This window comes from Oncorhynchus gorbuscha, linkage group LG08 (genome assembly GCF_021184085.1).
Source record: "Oncorhynchus gorbuscha isolate QuinsamMale2020 ecotype Even-year linkage group LG08, OgorEven_v1.0, whole genome shotgun sequence".
Lineage (NCBI taxonomy): Eukaryota > Metazoa > Chordata > Actinopteri > Salmoniformes > Salmonidae > Oncorhynchus > Oncorhynchus gorbuscha.
Genome location: NC_060180.1, coordinates 54,250,587 through 54,269,102, shown reverse-complemented (window position 1 = coordinate 54,269,102; position 18,516 = coordinate 54,250,587). Strand labels below are relative to the sequence as shown.

The 18,516-nt window shown below is 42.6% G+C and overlaps 1 protein-coding gene across 6 annotated transcripts in view; it reads left to right on the top strand.

The window, feature by feature from the left end:
* Nucleotides 1-1,871: 1,871 nt before the first annotated feature.
* The window catches only part of LOC124041834 (disks large-associated protein 1-like), a 119,672-nt gene continuing 103,027 nt past the window's right edge, over nt 1,872-18,516 (top strand). For all 6 annotated transcript variants that reach the window (XM_046359895.1, XM_046359897.1, XM_046359898.1 and 3 more), the window contains exon 1: nt 1,872-2,052. The gene's annotated coding sequence lies outside the window, so the exon portion shown is untranslated. The remainder of the gene's footprint in view (nt 2,053-18,516) is intronic.

The following is an 18,516-nucleotide window of genomic DNA, read 5'->3' as shown; positions in this document are numbered from 1 at the left end:
TCATTGTAGATGAAGGAGAGGAGACAGGTTAAAGAAGGATTGTTAAGCTTTAAGACAATTGAGACATGGAGTGTTATGTGTGCCATTCAGATGGTGAATGGACAAGAAAAGAGAGTGCTTTTGAACTGGTTATGGTAGTAGGTGTCAGGCAAACAGGTTTGAGTGTGTCAAGAATTGCAAACCTGCTGTTTTTTTCCATTCAACAGTTTCCTGTGTGTATCAAGTATCTACCAACCAAAGGACATCAACCAACTTGACACGACTATGGGAAACATTTGAGTCAACATCGGCCAGCATCCCTGTGGAATTCTTTCGACACCTTGTAGAGTCCATTCCCAGAAGAATTGAGGGTGTACTGAAGGCAAAAGGGGGTGCGGCTCAATATTAAAGTGTTCTTAATGTTTTGTACACTCAGTGTATAAAACTGGTAAAGCTATAGCACACATTGGACATAAACAGTAAAGATTGTTTGTATGCTACTGTTATGGTAAGTAGTTCACTACTATCAAAACTGTAGAATTTTAGGCAGGGGGCTGGAGGACACTGAGTTTTGTAGTCCTGAAAGTAATCCCTCAGCATTTCACTTTAACATGTAAAGCATTGCTTTCAATCATGCAATCATTGCCACATTAGTTACTAACACAGCTACACAGTGTGTGAGATAATAATTAGAAAATTGGGCACACTAACTGTTGTATTTTATTTTCTAAGGGTCCCTAACACACAATACACTGCCCCTCTCTTTACACAATGCTGAGATAAAAACAAACTTACATGGATCAGTATTACTGGCAATGGATGGGAACAATCTGCTGTTGCTTTTTAGGGATTATATTGGACACAACTCTAGGAAATGCTGTATAATTAGGCTATTAATAGCCCACAGTCAATTTTCTTTGTTAGGTCTGTAATGTAGTGAACGTTATGCCATAATCCAGTCTGTCTTTTCATCGTGTGAGATTCCAGTTCCATGTTTTACAGTAGCCAGCGGGTGGGAGGGATATGCCATGTGAACTATGTAATGCCAGCATACTTCTGAGTAAAGTTAAACTAAAGTATATGAATGCCTCAGTTCTTATCAACATAAGCCATCTAAATAACTGGATGTTACAAGGTCTAGATGTATGCTTACATAAGTCTGTTCGGCACAAGTATTCATATCTCTGACAAAATATTTTTTAACCATTTTTAAAATACCCCAAAAATATAATACACTGAGTGTACAAAACATTAGGAACATCTGAAGGGGTGGAGACAGGTTAGAGAAGGATTTTCAAGCCTTGATGGATTGCCTATGTGTGCCGTTCAGAGGGTGAATGGGTAAGACAACGGATTTAAGTGCCTTTGAACGGGATATGGTAATAGGTGCCAGGCACGCCAGATTGTCAAGAACTGCAACGCTGCTGGGTTTTTCATGCTCAACAGTTTCCCGTGTATATCAAGAATGGTCCACCACCCAAAGGACATCCAGCCAACTTGACACAAATGTGGGAAGAAATTAAGTCAACATGGGCTAGCATCCCTGTGGGTAGCTTTCGACACCTTATAGTCCATGCCCCAACGGTTTGAGGCTGTTTTGAGGGCAAAAGGGGTTGCAACTCAATATTAGGAAGGTGTTGTAAACTCTGTGTATATGTTTTGTTGAAAATATGGTAGAGCAATTCATTGTTGTGAAGTCAGTTCTATGTTTGGTGGCAATTGTCTATGTGCTGAAGGAAAACATTTGTATAAATAATTCATAATTATACTCTATATTCCCTACGCAATTGTCTCCATCACAACAGTTTAGCAGCCAAAAACAATTAATTGTCCCTAGTCCATCCGCCATGCCGGGTCTTAGTGGCATCTTGATTTCTGCTGTGTGGGTTTTTCTCCTCTATGCGTTGCATCAACAGAGCGAGCTGTCAGGTGCATGGAGCAGAGGCTCGTGCGGTTTGATACCTATACTGCCCACCACCAGTCGCTTCTATTATTTCTCATAAACGGTTGTTTCATTTAGGATTTATCGAATATCGTTCCACTCATGAATGTTGACTTGAGAATACTCTGAAGGTAAGCTCTCAATATTTTCCCGATATGTTGCATGTTTTCCTCCATACAAATAGCAAGTGGTTGATTTGATGAATATACTAATGGTGAGGAATGGACCACATTAGCCTACTATCTACCTTCTTTGACAACTGTTTGTTGGCCGAAAGGCATTCTTTTAAAATAGGCTACATTGTAACCACCAGCATGATGGTTGTAACAAACACACACTGATCGCACAATGAAATTCCATAATTCTAGCGCCGATACAGCAGCCCACATCAGTTGCACACAGCAGCGCAACATATGAAGCAAGATAAAGACCGCAAAAGCCAAGCCTGCTGCTCCTACACATGTCGTGAATAGTCTGTGCGCTGTTTGAGTTAAAGCTATCGATGAATGCATGCACATTTTCTGACAGTATTCTATTATTTTCTCGTCTTGGAATGCAGTGCATGCTGTGTCTATAGCTCGTGAGTCATTTAACTGTTCAATAAGTGTTTGGAAACAAGTTTTTGCTATTTGCATAGTTGAACATGAGTGTTTTGATCAAACACACTTTCTTCCGATTTGTATATCAAATAGCCTACTAGACAGGAGACAAATTGTAGTATTTCATAGATGTATACTGTTGCTCTAAAGTATTGCTTCAAGTCATGGACAGAGATGGGCGTTATCATTCTCGCAGAGAGAAGACGAGAGAGAAGACATCAGTGTTGCAGATGTATCTATGTAACTAAGCAGGTATTGCCAGGGTTTCCCCTCCTAAATATTATTAATACCTACATCAGATGGCACTTTTTTTAGGGTCTTCCTCTGACATAGAGGTCCTCCATGGCAGGAAGCTCGGCCCCAGTGATGTACTGGGCTGTACACACTGCCCTCTGTAGTGTCTTGCTGTTGGATGCCAAGTAGTTGCCATACCAAGCGGTGATGCAGCCAGTCAAGATGCTCTCAAGGGTAGAGCTGTATAACTTTTTGAGGATCTGTGGGCCCATGACAAATATTTTCAGCCTCCTGAAGGGGGACGAGGCGTTGTCGTGCTCTCTTCACGAATGCGTTTGTGTGTGTGGACCATGATAATTCCTTAGTGATGTGGACAACAAGGAACTTGAAGCTCTGGATCTTCTCCATTACAGCCCTGTTGATGTGGATATGGGTGCTCAGCCCTCTGTTTCCTGTAGTCCACGATCATCTCCTTTGTCTTGCTGACATTGAGGGAAAGGTTAGCACCACACTGCCAGGTCTCTGACCTCCTCCCTGTAGGCTGTCTCATTGTCGTCGGTGATCCAGCCAACCACCGTTGTCATCTGCAAACTTAATTATATTGTTGGAGTTGTGCACTGCCACGCAGTCGTGGCTGAACATGGAGTACAGGAAGGGACTTAGCATGCACCCCTAAGTGGCGCCCCTTGTTGAGGGTCAGCATGGTGAATGTGGTGCCTACATTCACCACCTGGGAGTGGACCATCAGGATGTCCAGGATCCAGTTGCAAAGGGAGGTTTAAAAATGTTGGCGGAAGGGATGGCTGTCGTTTTACGGGCTCTTAACCAATTGTGCTATTTTGTGAGTTCTTTTAGAATTGTTTAACTTATTTTGTAAATAATGTTGATGTTGCTGTCTCTTATGACTGAAAAAAGCTTCTGGATATCAGACCAGATATCAGTGAGTAATCTGACCAGATATCAGATTACTCACCTCAAACTGGACAAAGATTTTTTCTTTATTGAGTTGAACGCGAAGGATAAGGCCCAAATCCCTGTCATTCACATGAAGGAAATACAGGGGGCGAAGATCAGGGTACCTTGTGAGAATGTCAGTGAGTGGGCAACCTGCCTCTAAACTGGATGAGCTCCGTTTGAGACTATCCTACCGACGGGACATTAAAAACTGTAAAAGCTTATGTTTCACGGAGTCATAGCTGAACAACGACATGGATAATATATACACTGCTCAAAAAAACTTAAGGGAACACTAAAAAAACATCCTAGATCTGAATGAATGAAATATTCTTATTAAATACTTTTTTCTTTACATAGTTGAATGTGCTGACACAAAAATTATCAATGGAAATCATATTTATCAACCCATGGAGGGCCTGGATTTGGAGTCACACTCAAAATTAAAGTGGAAAACCATACTACAGGCTGATCCAACTTTGATGTAATGTCCTTAATACAAGTCGAAATGAGGCTCAGTAGTGTGTGTGGCCTCCACGTGCCTGTATGACCTCCCTACAATGCCTTGGCATGCTCCTAAAGAGGTGGCGGATGGTCTCCTGAGGGATCTCCTCCCAGACCTGGACTAAAGCATCCACCCACTCCTGGACAGTCTGTGGTGGATGGAGCGAGACATGATGTCCCAGATGTGCTCAATTGGATTCAGGTCTGGGGAATGGGCGGGCCAGTCCATAGCATCAATGCCTTCCTCTTGCAGGAACTGCTGACAGACTCCAGCCACATGAGGTCTAGCATAGTCTTGCATTAGGAGGAACCCAGGGCCAACCGCACCAGCATATGGTCTCACAAGGGGTCTGAGGATCTCATCTCGGTACTTAATGTCAGTCAGGCTACCTCTGGCGAGCACATGGAGGGCTGTGCGGCCCCCCAAAGAAATGCCACCCCACACCATGACTGACCCACCGCCAAACTGGCCATGCTGGAGGATGTTTCAGGCAGCAGAACGTTCTCCACGGCATCTCCAGACTGTCACGTCTGTTACATGTGCTCAGTCTGAACCTGCTTTCATTTGTGAAGAGCACAGGGCGCCAGTGGCGAATTTGCCAATCTTGGTGTTCTCTGGAAAATTAAAAACACCCTGCACGGTGTTGGGCTGTAAGCACAACCCCCACCTGTGGACATCGGGCCCTCATACCACCCCCATGGAGTCTGTTTCTGACCGTTTGAGCAGACACATGCACATTTCTGGCCTGTTGGAGGTCATTTTGCAGGGCTCTGGCAGTGCTCCTCCTGCTCCTCCTTGTACAAATGCGGAGGCAGCGGTCCTGCAGCTGGGATGTTGCCCTCCTACGGCCTCCTCCACGTCTCCTGATGTACTGGCCTGTCTCCTGGTAGCGCCTCCATGCTCTGGACACTACGCTGACAGACACAGCAAACCTTCTTGCCACAGCTCTCATTGATGTGCCATCCTGGATGAGCGGCACTACCTGAGCCACTTGTGTGGGTTGTAAGACTCCGTCTCATGCTACCACTAGAGTGAAAGCACCGCCAGCATTCAAAAGGGACCAAAACATCAGCCAGGAAGCATAGAAACTGAGAAGTGGTCTGTGGTCCCACCTGAAGAACCACTCCTTTATTGGGGGTGTCTTTCTAATTGCCTATAATTTCCACCTGTTGTCTATTCCATTTGCACAACAGCATGTAACATTTATTGTCAATCAGTGTTGCTTCCTAAGTGGACAGTTTGATTTCACAGAAGTGTGATTGACTTGGAGTTACATTGTGTTGTTTTAAGTGTTCCCTTTTATTTTTTTGAGCAGTGTAGTTGGCTGGGTTTTCCCTTGCATCGGCAGAACAGAACAGCTACATCCGTTAAGACGATGGGGTGGGGGTGTGTCTATTTGTCAATAAGAGGTGGTGCGCAATGTCTAATATTTAAGGTAGTCTCGTGGTATTGCTCACCTGAGGTAGAATACCTCATGATAAGCTGTAGATCACACTATCTACCAAGAGTTTATCTATATTTTTTGTAGCCGTCTATTTACCACCACAAACCGATGCTGGCACTAAGACTGCATTCAACGAGCTGTATAAGGCTATAAACAAACAAGAAAATGCTCACTAAGCTGAGGATCCCTGGACTAAACACCTCCCTCTGCATCTGGATCCTGGACTTTGATGGGCCACCCCCAGGTGGTAAGGGTAGACAACAACATATCTGCCACGCTGATCCTCAACACGGGGGCTCCTTAGGGTGCATGCTTAGTCCCCTCCTGTCCTCCCTGTTCACCCACGACTGCGTGGCCAAGCATGACACACACCATCTTTAAGTTGACTACACAACGGTGGCAGGCCTGATCACCGACAACGATGAGACAGTCTATAGTGGGCAGGTTGAATACATGGCATTGTGTTACCAGGACAACAACCTCTCCCTCAGCGTGAGCAAGACAATGGAGATTATTGTGGATTACAGAAAAAGGATGGCCAAACACTTCCCCATTCATATTGACGGGGCTATAGTGGAGCAGGTCGAGAGTTAAGGTCCTTGGTGTCCACATCACCAACAAACTATCATAGTCCAAACACCGCAAGAAATTTGTGAAGAGGGCACAACAATGCCTTTTCCCCATTAAAAGACTGAAAAGATTTGGCATTGGTCCCCAGATCCTCAAAGTTCTACAGCTGCTCCATTGAGAGCATCACCGCCTGGTATGGCAACTGCTCGGCATCCGACCGTAAGGTGCTACAGAGTGTAGTGCGTACAGCCCAGTACATCACTGGGGCCAAGCTTCCTGCCATCTAGGACCTATATACAAGGCGTTGTCAGAGGAAGGCCCCAAAAATGTTCATAGTCTCCAGTCACCCAAATCATAGACGTTTCTCTCTGCTACCGCGCAGTACCGGAGCGCCAAGTCTAGGTCCAAAAGGCTCGTATTTCTGTTCAAAATGTTGTATCAATACTTCCCATATGTGCCTAATTAGTTTAATACATTTTCATGTTCAAAATTGTGCTCTCCTCAAACGATAGCATGGTAATAATTTACGGTAATAGCTACTGTAAATTGGACGGTGGAGTTAGATTAACAAGAATTTAAGCTTTCTGCCAATATTAGATATGTCTATGTCCTGGGAAATGTTCTTGTTACTTACAACGTCATGCGGGATCGGTGTGCCGTCCACGGGACGGTTGAGCTAAAGTAGGCTAATGCGATTAGCATGAGGTTGTAAGTAACAAGAACGTTACCCAGGACACAATAGCAGTACCCACTCGTAGCACGCGCTCCAGCAGTTATATTTCACTGGTCATCTCCAAAGCAAACTCCTTCTTTGGCTGCCTTTCCTTCCAGTTCTCTGCTGCCAATGACTGGAAAGAATTGCAAAAAAAAATCACTGAAACCTCCCTCAGTAGCTTTAACCTCTCTGGGATATATGGGACGGTAGCTTCCCACCTGGCCAACATCCAGTGAAAATGCAGAGCGCCAAATTCAAATAAATTACTATGAAAATTCAACTTTGATGAAATCACACATTCAATATACCAAATTAAAGCTGCACTTGTTGTGAATCCAACCAACGTGTCAGATTTCAAAAATGCTTTAACGCAAACAATGCTATTATCTGAAGATGGCACCCCAGTAAACAAAGAAGCATATTTCAACCCTGCATGCGTGACACAAAACGCAGAAATAAAAATATAATTCATGCCTTACCTTACTTAATATGTCCCATAAACATCACAAATGGTCCTTTTGTTCGATTAATTCCGTCGATATATATCCAAAATGTCAATTTATTTGGCGCGTTTGATCCAGAAAAACACAGGTTCAACTTGCGCAACGTGACTACAGAATATCTCAAATGTTACCTGTAAGCATTGTCTAAACATTTCAAACTACTTTTGTACTACAACTTTAGGTATTTTTTACGTAAATAATAGATCAAATTGAAGACTGAATCTGTGTTCAATACCGGAGGAAAACAAAGTGGAGCATGCTTTCAGGTCACGCACCTCTAACAAAGAGTACACCCCCCCCCGTGCCATCATTCTGAACAGTGTTAATTTCTCAAAGGAAAAACCTCAACCAATTTATAAAGACTGTTGACATCCAGTGGAAGCGATAGGAACTGCAGGAAAGTCGATTAGAAATCTGGATTCCCAATGAAAAAACATGATTCAAACAGTTTTAGAAACTTCAGTGTTTTCTATCCAAATCTACTAATAATAGCTTCTGGGTCTGAGTAGCAGGCTGTTTACTTTGGACATGCTTTTCATCCGGGCGTGAAAATATTGCCCCTTGTCCCAAAGAATTTAAGCACCAGCTTACCGATCATTGCACCCATACACAGCCCATCTGTAAATAGCCCACCCAACTAACTCATCCCCATATTGTTATATTTTTGCTCCTTTGCATCCTAGTATCTCTAACTTGCACATCTATCATGCCAGTGTTTAATTGCTAAATTGTAATTATATTGCCATTATGGCCTATTTATTGCCTTTACCACCCTAATCTTACTACATTTGCACAAACTGTATATAGATTTTTCTATTGTTATTGACTGTTTGTTTATCCCATGTGTAACTCTGTGTTTGTGTCGCACTGCTTTGCTTTATCTTGGCCAGGTCGCAGTAGTAAATGAGAAGTTGTTCTCAACTGGCCTACCTGTTAATTAAAAAATAAAATAAAAAACATTGGCTACGGAGAGGCATTGATCATAGCAGGGAGGTGTTCAGTCCCAGGGTCCTGAGCTTAATGACCAGGTTGGAAGGACTATGGTGTTGAAAGCTGAGCTGTAGTCATTTAATAGCATTCTCATATAGGTATTCATTTAGTCAATATGTGATTGGGCAGTATGCAGTGCTGTGGCAGTTGTCCGTGGATCTGTTGAGGTGCAATGCATTTTGAAGTGGGTCCAGGGTGTCAGGTAACCAGGGTGTCAGGTAAGGTGGAGCTGATTTGGTCCTGAAGTGACCAGCTTAGGCAAGTTTCTAAGGGACACTGGACAACTTGAAACTATCAATGAGATCATGAAGTGCCACAGGGCGATTCTCAGACTTAAGCTTTGTTTAGGCAAGACATTTAACATTACATTTGTTTGGTTGGGTACAGGGACAATGATGGACAACAATAGTGCATCTAAACATGATTACTTATCCTATCCTAGGTATTCCTTAAAGAGGTGGGGTTTACACAATGAGATGGGGAGAGTTTGTTCCACCATTGAATATGTTCCTCAGTGGTAAGGTGGATGAACAGTGCCCAGCCATACCATCTGCTGTTCCCCTCACAGCTCCGTAGGGCACCATGGTCTTTGAAAGTATTCTCAGACTTAAGTCTTACTCACTTTGTCCACAGAGAAAGAGAGCACCCTGCAGCGGGGATTCTCATAGGAGGATCAATGTTTTCCTTGGAGCAAGCGTAAAAAGGTTTTTAGCTCGTCTGGGACAGCGGCATTGGTGTTCGCCACGTAGCTGGTTTTCCCTTTATACAGTAGTCCTTGCAACATGTCTTACATGATTGAATTGCGATTCCATTTTGTCACTTGTTTTTGTATCTGATTGATTTTGTTGCCATTTACCCACAGTTTTTGGTTGGGATATGATACAGTTGAAGTCGGAGGTTTACATACATTTAGGTTGAAGTCATTAAAACTTGTTTATCAACCACTCCTCAAATTTCTTGTTAACAAACTATAGTTTTGGCAAGTCAGTTAGGACAACTACTTTGCATGACACAAGTAATTATCCAACATGACACAAGCAATGTTTTAACAACAGACAGATTATTTCACTTATAATTCACTATATAACAATTCCAGTGGGTCAGGAGTTTACATACACTAAGTTTACTGTGCCTTTAAACAGCTTGGAAAATTCCAGAAAATTATGTAATTAGAAGCTTCTGACAGGCTAATTGACATTTGAGTCAATTGGAGGTGTACCTGTGGATGTATTTCAAGGCCTACCTTCAAACTCAGTGTGTCTACTTGACATCATGAGAAAATCATAAGAAATCAGCCGAGACCTCAGAAAAAAATTGTAGACCTCCACAAGTCTGGTTCATCATTGGGAGCAATTTCCAAATGCCTGAAGATACTCAACTGTTATTCTGACAGCTGAAATAAGTCACTCTCTACTATTATTCAGACATTTCAAATTCTTAGGATCACCACTTTCTTCTAACTGACCTAAGGGAATTTCTACGAGGATTAAATGTTAGTAATTGTGAAACTGAGTTTAAATGTAGTTGGCTAAGGTGGATGTAAATGTCCGATTTCAACTGTATGTACAATAAACTCAGAAAAAAAGAAACATCCTCACTGTCAACTGCGTTTATTTTCAAACTTAACATCTGTAAATATTTGTATGAACATTAACAAGATTCAACAACTGAGACATAAACTGAACAAGTTCCACTGACATGTGACTAACAGAAATGGAAGAATGTGTCCCTGAACAAAGGGAGGTCCAAATCAAAAACCACTGTCAGTATCTGGTGTGGCCACCAGCTGCATTAAGTACTGAAGTGCATCTCCTCCTCATGGACTGCACCAGATTTGCCAGTTCATGCTGTGAGACGTTACCCCACTCTTCCACCAAGGCACCTGCAAGTTCCCGGACATTTTTGGGGGAATGGCCCTAGCCCTCACCCACCGATCCAACAGGTCCCAGACGTGCCCATTGGGATTGAGATGCGGGCTCTTCACTGGCCATGGCAGAACACTGACATTCCTGTCTTCCAGAAATCACACACAGAATGAGCAGTATGGCTGGTGGCACTGTCATGCTGGAGGGTCATGTCAGGATGAGCCTGCAGGGAGAGTAACACATGAGGGAGGAGGATGTCTTCCCTGTAACGCACAGCCTTGAGATTGCCTGCAATGTCAACAAGCTCAGTCCGATGATGCTGTGACACAACGCCCCAGACCATGATGGACCCTCCACCTCCAAATCGATCCCGCTACAGAGTACATGCCTTGGTGTAACGCTCATTCCTTTGATGATAAAAGCAAATCTGACTGTCATCCCTGTTGAGACAAAACCGCGACTTGTCAGTATAGAGCACTTTTTGCCAGTCCTGTCTGGTCCAGCGATGGTGGGTTTGTGCACATAGGTGACGTTGTTGCCAGTGATATCTGGTGAGGACCTGCCTTACAACAGGCCTACAAGCCCTCAGTCCAGCCTATTGTGGACAGTCTGAGCACTGATGGAGGGATTGTGCGTTCCTGTTGTAACTCGGGCAGTTGTTGTTGCCATCCTGTACCTGTCCCGCGGGTGTGATGTTCGGATGTACCGATCCTGTGCCGGTGTTGTTACATGTGGTCTGCCACTGTGAGGACGATCAGCTGTCTGTCCTGGCTCCCTGTAGCTCTGTCTTATGCGTCTCACTGTACGGACAATGCAAACATTTGCCCTGGCCACATCTGCAGTCCTCATGCCTCCTTGCAGCATGCCTAAGGCACGTTCACGCAGATGAGTAGGTACCCTGGGCATCTTGATTTGTGTTTTTCAGAGTCAGTTGAAAGGCCTCTTTAGTGTCCTACGTTTTCATAACTGTGACCTTAATTGCATACTGTCTAAGCTGTTACAGTTAGTGTCTTAATGACTGTTCCACATGTGCATGTTCATTGAACAAGCATGGGATACAGTGTTTAAACCCTTTACATTGAAGATCTGAAGTTATTTGGACTTTTACAAATTATATTTCACCGACCGTGTCCTGAAAAGGGGACGTTTCTATTTTTGCTGAGTTTGTGGGATATGCATCGAATGATATGTACCATGTTTTGAGAGACCAATTGGGATTGTAAAAGTATTGTTCTGTGGAAAGACCATAACAAATGGCATTACATTTGATTAAAGGTCAAAATTGGTCCAGAGACGGAGCAGGGAGTAATTGAGTAAAGAGTTGATAAAATAAAAATCTCAATGTAATATACAGGACATTTTGACTTAACTGGCATCTTGTCAGGCTCTGCCGTTTTCTAAGAAAGACCTCTGCTCTCCAAGAACGTATTGGGCTAGGCTACTATCATCCTCGGCCACTTTTTACATTTCACTGGATTAGTATTCCTTTTTAAAGCTGCAATATAACCTTTTGGGGCAACAGACCAAATTCCCCATAGAAATGTGAGTTATAGATCAGTCTCATTGAAAGCAAGTCTAAAAAGCAGTAGATAAGTTCTAATGCTTTTTCTATGCTTTCTGTTCTTATGTTTTGTTTTTGCATATTTTACTTTCATTTTTTAACACTATCTTAAAACAGCTGGTGATTGAAAATATATTTCACAATGGTTTAGATGGTACAATATTTCTCTACACTTGTTTTGTCACAATCTGAAATTACTACTTTAATTACTTGTTATTTGTCAGCAAGAGTCCTAAACACAGGAGGAATCAACTTAGAAAGATTTGGTTGTCAACTTCATTGTGCCACACACTACGAGGGAGGATAGATATTGCATTTCAATTGAGTTAGGCCCAATAATATACTGTTTGTAGATAATGTAGCAGTGTCAGTGCAGCCTGTGATGTGAAGACACTATCACAGTATCACAAAGTGGAACTGATTGTCAAGCACCAAGTATCCTCTGCATCACAGTCCCCCTCTCACTGTGTGTTAGAACTATATCAGGATTATCTAGACTGCCATTCAAAAGTTTAGGGTCACTTACAAATGTTCTTGTTTTTGAAAGAAAAACAAAAATGTGTCCATTAAAATAACATCAACGTATCCAAAATACAGTGTAGACGTTGTAAATGACTATTGTAAATGGAAACAGCAGATTAGATTTTTTATGGATTATCTACATAGGTGTACAGAGGCCTATTATCAGCAACCATCACTCCTGTGTTCCAATGGCACGTTGTGTTAGCTAATCCAAGTTGATCATTTTAACACAACTGAGCAAGAGGACATGTACATTAGAGTATCTAGCTTGAGAAACAGACGCCTCACAAGTCCTCAACTGGCAGCTTCATAAAATAGTTTCATACAAAGTATGTTCCTCTGTCCAGTGTCTTATTTTTGCCCATCATAATCTTTTTTATTGGCCAGTCTGAGATATGGCTTTGTCTTTGCAACTCTGCCTAAAAGACCAGCAGCCCGAAGTCGCCTCTTCACTGTTGACGTTGAGACTGGTGTTTTGTGTGTACTATTTAATGAAGCTGCCAGTTGAGGACTTGTTAGGCATCTGTTTCTCAAACTAGACACTAATGTACATGTCCTCTTTCTCAGTTGTGCACCGGGGCCTCCCACTCGTTCTATTCTGATTAGAGCCAGTTTGCACAATTCTGAACGGAGTGAGGTAGTCACCAGCAATGCTTTTCAATTAACAGGTATGACTTGTTAAAAGTTAATTAAGGTGTTTGAGCCAATCAGTTGTGCTGTGACAAGGTAGGGGTGGTATACAGAAGATAGCCCTATTTGGTCAAATACCAAGTCCATATTATGGGAAGAACAGCTCAAATAAGCAAATGGAAACGACAGTCCATCATTACTTAAGATATGAAGGTCAATCAATCTGGAAAATTTCAAGAACTTTGAACGTTTCTTCAAGTGTTGTCGCATGAACCATCAAGCGCTATGATGAACTGGCTCTCATGAGGACCGGCACAGGAAATGAGGACCCAGAGTTAGCTCTACTGCAGAGGATCAGTTCATTAGAGTTAACTGCATCTCAGATTGCAGCCCAAATAAACACTTCAGAGTTCAAGTAACAGACACATCTCAACATCAACTGTTCAGAGGAGAATGTGTGAATCAGGCCTTTGTTGCCGAATTGCTGCAAAGAAACAACTACTAAAGGGCACCAATAATAAGAGACTTGCTTGGGCCAGAAACACGAGCAGTGGACATTAGACTGGTGAAATCTGTCCTCTGGTCTGATGAGTCCAAATTTGAGATGATTGGTTCCAACCGACTTTGTGAGACGCAGGTGAACGGATGATCTCTGCATGTGTGGGTCCCACCGTGAAGCATGGAGGTGTGATCGTGTGGCAGTGCTTTGTTGGTGATACTGTCAGTAATTTATTTAGAATTCAAAGCACGCTTAACCAGCATGGTTACCGCAGCATTCTGCAGCGATTTGCCATCCCATCGGGTTTGCGCTTAGTGGGATATCATTTGTTTTTCAACAATGACCCAAAACACATGTCTAGGCTGTGTAAGATCTATTTTACCAAGGAGAGTGATCAGATGACCTGGCCTCCACAATCACCTGACCTCAACCCAATTGAGATGGTTTGGGATGAGTTGGACCGCAGAGTGAAGGAAAAGCAACCAACAAGTGCTCAGCATATGTGGGAACTCCTTCAAGACTGTTGGAAAAGCATTACAGCTGAAGCTGAATGTGAGGATGCCAAGAGTGTGCAAAACTGTCATCACTGCAAAGGGTGGCTACTTTGAAGAATCTCAAATAACATTTTGATTTATTTAACACTTTTGTCATTACTACATGATTCCATATGTGTTATTTCATAGTTTAGATGTCTTCACTATTATTCTACAATAGTAAAAATAAAGAAAAACCATGAGTGTGTCCAAACTTTTGACTGGTACTCCATGCATGTATGTGATATATATTAGTGCATTCGTTAAGTATTCAGACCCCCCCCAGCCTTATTCTAAATTGGATTAAATAAAACAAATCCTCATCTATACACAATACCCCATAATGACAAAGGGAAAACAGTTTTTTGTTGCAAATATATTACAATTAAAAACATCTCATTTACAGCACCAGTGATGGAAAAAGTACCCAATTGGCATACTTGAGTAAAAGTAAAGATACCTTTTATAGAAAATGTGAAAGTCACCCAGTAAAATACTACGAGTAAAATTCGAAAAGTATTTGGTTTTAAATATACTTAAGTATTAAAAGTAAATTTAATTGTTAAAATATAGTATCAAAATTAAAATATAGTATCAAAATTAAAGTATAGTATAAATAGTTTCCCATTCCTTATATAAAGCAAACCAAACCATAGCCAAGGGGAACACTCCAACACGCAGACATCATTTACAAACAATGCATTTGTGTTTAGTGAGTCCACCAGATCAGAGGCAGTAGCGATGACCAGGGATGTTCTCTTGATAAGTGTGTGAATTGTACCATTTTCCAGTCCTACTAAGCATTCAAAATGTAACAATGTACTTTTGGGTGTCAGGGAAAAAGTTAATTATTTTGTTTTGAAATGTAGTGGAGTAAAAGTAGTCAAATATACCTAGGAAAGTACAGATACTACCAAAGTAGTACTTTAAAGTATTTTTACTTTAAAGTACTTTAAACACTGCACCCGTACTTCCCGCAACTATGTGCAGTGGGCTAGATGGCAAGTGGGTCCTGAGGAGTAGAGAGGAGAGAGGCAGGTCCAACTGTGGAGGAGGGTGCATAATCAGATTTATTAGAGCCCAGCTAGTCCACTGTGTCAAGTGAACTGACATTGTGCCAGTTCATCTCTGAACAGCATCGGCTCCATACAGCCAGAAATAGACGCCAGCCAATTGTAGCTAGTGCAAAAATGTTAGCTCTGTCATTTTGTTCTACCAAGATGGGATTCTATTATATAGGGCTGGAGCAGAAACTGTTTTTCAGACTGTCCCTAGATCAGTGTAGTGTTAATCCGTAAGGCTGAGGTTCAATTTGAAATAGATGTGAAAGCTGATAGGAGGCTGGGTACCCTGTAGAAGACTCTGTGATAGACCTTTGTAACTGACCGACACTATCTGTGGTCTTGCAGTCTGTGAATTTTCAGTTTATTGTTACAATCAATGACTGGTAGAGTCAATAGTGGTTTATTTCCTCGTAATAGTTAGCTTTGGGTTATCTGTCAACCCAGCAATTACCTATTCCTCTCAAACCTCCCTCTGCTGAACCATGGAACATCACACTACATTAGGTCAGCACAACTCCAACCTTTTCACACACTACAAGCCAAGACAGAGCAGCTTTGTCACCCATCCACCATAGCTCTGGAAAGGAACATGTGAAAGATAGCCAAGCAAGCACTTTATGTTTTAGGTCATCTTTGCTCTCTTTTTCTCTTGACTTGCCTGGTCTGTGAATTTTGTGTTTCCCTCTCTTGACAAGTTTGGGGAGCTTTGTGGTGTCATTTTCTTTCTTGACAAGTTTGTTGTGGTGTCAAGTTGGATGGGACATTTTTTTATTTTTTAAACAACTCAAGTGTTGCTTTAATTGATTTAACGGTGCTCCGTGGGATGTTCAAAGTTTCAGATTTTTTTTATAGCACAACCCTGATCTGTACTTCTCCACAACTTAAAAAAATATAGTTTTTATTTCACTTTTATTTAACCAGGTAGGCTAGTTGAGAACAAGTTCTCATTTACAACTGCAACCTGGTCAAGAAAGCAAAGCAGTTCAACACATACAACAACACAGCGTTACACATGGAATAAAATGTCAATTATACAGTATAAAAAGTCTATATACAGTGTGTACAAATAAGGGAGGTAAGGCAATAAATAGTCCATGGTGGCGAAGTAATTACAATATAGCAATTAAACACTGGAATGGTAGATGTGCAGAAGATGAATGTGCAAGTAGAGATACTGGGGTGCAAAGGAGCTAGATAGATAGATACAGTATGGGGATGAGGTAGTTGGATGGGCTATTTACAGATAGGCTATTTACAGATGGGCTAAGTACAGGTGCAGTGATCTGTGAGCTGCTCTGACAGCTGATGCTTAAAGCTAGTGGGGGGAGATATGTGTCTCCAGTTTCAGTGATTTTTGCAATTCTTTCCAGTCATTGGCAGCAGAGAACTGGAAGGAAAGAAGGAATTGGCTTTGGGTGACCAGTGAGATACCAGCTTGACGAGTATGAAGCGAGGACCAGCCAACGAGAGCATTAAGGTCATAGTGATGGATAGTATGTGTGGCTTTGGTGACAAAACCGGTGTCACTGTGATAGACTGCATCAAATTTGTTGAGTAGAGTGTTAGAGGCTATTTTGTAAATGACATCGCCGAAGTCGAGGATCGGTAGGATGGTCAGTTTTACAAGGGTATGTTTGGCAGCATGAGTGAAGAATGCTTTGTTGCGAAATAGGAAGCCGATTCTAGATTTAATTCTGGATTGGAGATGCTTAATGTGAGTCTGGAAGGAGAGATTTCAGTCGAACTAGACACCTATGTATTTGTAGTTGTCCACATAGTCTAAGTCAAACTGTCCAGAGTAGTGATGCTGGACGGGCAGGCAGGTGTGGGGAGCGATCGGTTGAAGAGCATGCATTTAGTTTTACCTGCATTTAAGAGCAGTTGGAGGCCACGGAAAGAGAGTTGTATGGCATTGAAGCTTGTCTGGAGGTTAGTTAACAGTGTCCAACGAAGGGCCAGAAGTATACAGAATGGTGTAGTCTGCGTAGAGGTGGATCAGAGAATCACCAGCAGCAAGAGCGGCATCATTGATGTATACAGAGAAGAGTCGGCCCGAAAATTGAACCCTGTGGCACCCCCATAGTCAGAGGTCCGGACAACAGGCCCTCCGATTTGACACACTGAACTCTATCAGAGAAGTAGTTGGTGAACCAGGCGAGGCAATCATTTGAGAAACCAAGGCTGTTGAGTTTGCCGATAAGAATGTGGTGATTTGACAGAGTCGAAAGCCTTGCCCAGTTCGATGAATATGGCTGCACAGTTAGGACCTTGAGCGTGGCTGAGGTGCACCCGTGACCAGCTCTGAACCCAGATTGCATAGCGGAGAAGGTACGGTCGGTTTCAAAATAGTCGGTAATAGGTAGAAAGGTAGGTGTAGCCAGGTAGAAAGCATGGCCAGCAGTCAGATCTGGAGTGAACCAAGGGCTATATCTGTTTCTAAAAAATTTTGAATGGTGCATGCTTATTTAAGATGGTGAGAAAGGCACTTCCTAAGAATAATCAGGTATCCTCTACTGACGGGATGAGATCAGTATCCTTCCACGATACCCGGGCCAGGTTTATTAGAAAGGCCTGTTCGCTGAAGTGTTTAGGGAGCATTTGACAGTGAAGAGGGGTGGTCGTTTAACCGCAGGCAATGAGGCAGTGATCACTGAGATCTTGTTTGAAACAGCAGAGGTGTATTTAGGGGGCAAGTTGGTTAGGATGATCTCTACGATGGTGCCGTGTTTACAGCTTTGGGGTTGTACCTGGTAGGTTCATTGATCATTTGTGTGAGTTTGAGGGCATCAAGCTTAGATTGTAGGATGGCCCGGGTGTCTATAGCAAGTGGCAGCAGTGAGAGACTTGTTTTTGGAAAGGTGGATTTTTAAAAGTAGAAGCTTGAATTGTTTGGGTACAGACCTGGATAGTAAGACAGAACTCTGCAGGCTGTCTCAGCAGTAGATTGCAACACCGCCCACTTTGGCAGTTCTGTCTTGTCGGAAAATATTATAGTTAGGGATGCAAATGTCAGGGTTTTTGGTAGTCTTCCTAAGCCAGGATTGAGACACAGCTAGGACATCCGGGTTGGCAGAGTGTGGTAAAGCAGTGAATTTAACAAACTTAGGGAGGATGCTTCTAATGTTAACATGCATGAATCCAAGGCTTTTACGGTTACAGTTGTCAACAACTGAGAGCACCTGGGGAATAGGAGTGGAGCTAGGCACTGCAGGGCCTGGATTAACCTCTACATCACCAGAGGAACAGAGGAGGAGGAGTAGGATACGGGTACGGCTAAAGGCTATAAGAACTGGTCGTCTCGTATGTCCGGAACAGAGAGTAAAGGGAGCAGGTTTCTGGGCGCGATAGAATAGATTCATGGCATAATGTTCAGACAAAGGTATGGTAGGATGTGAATACAGTGGAGG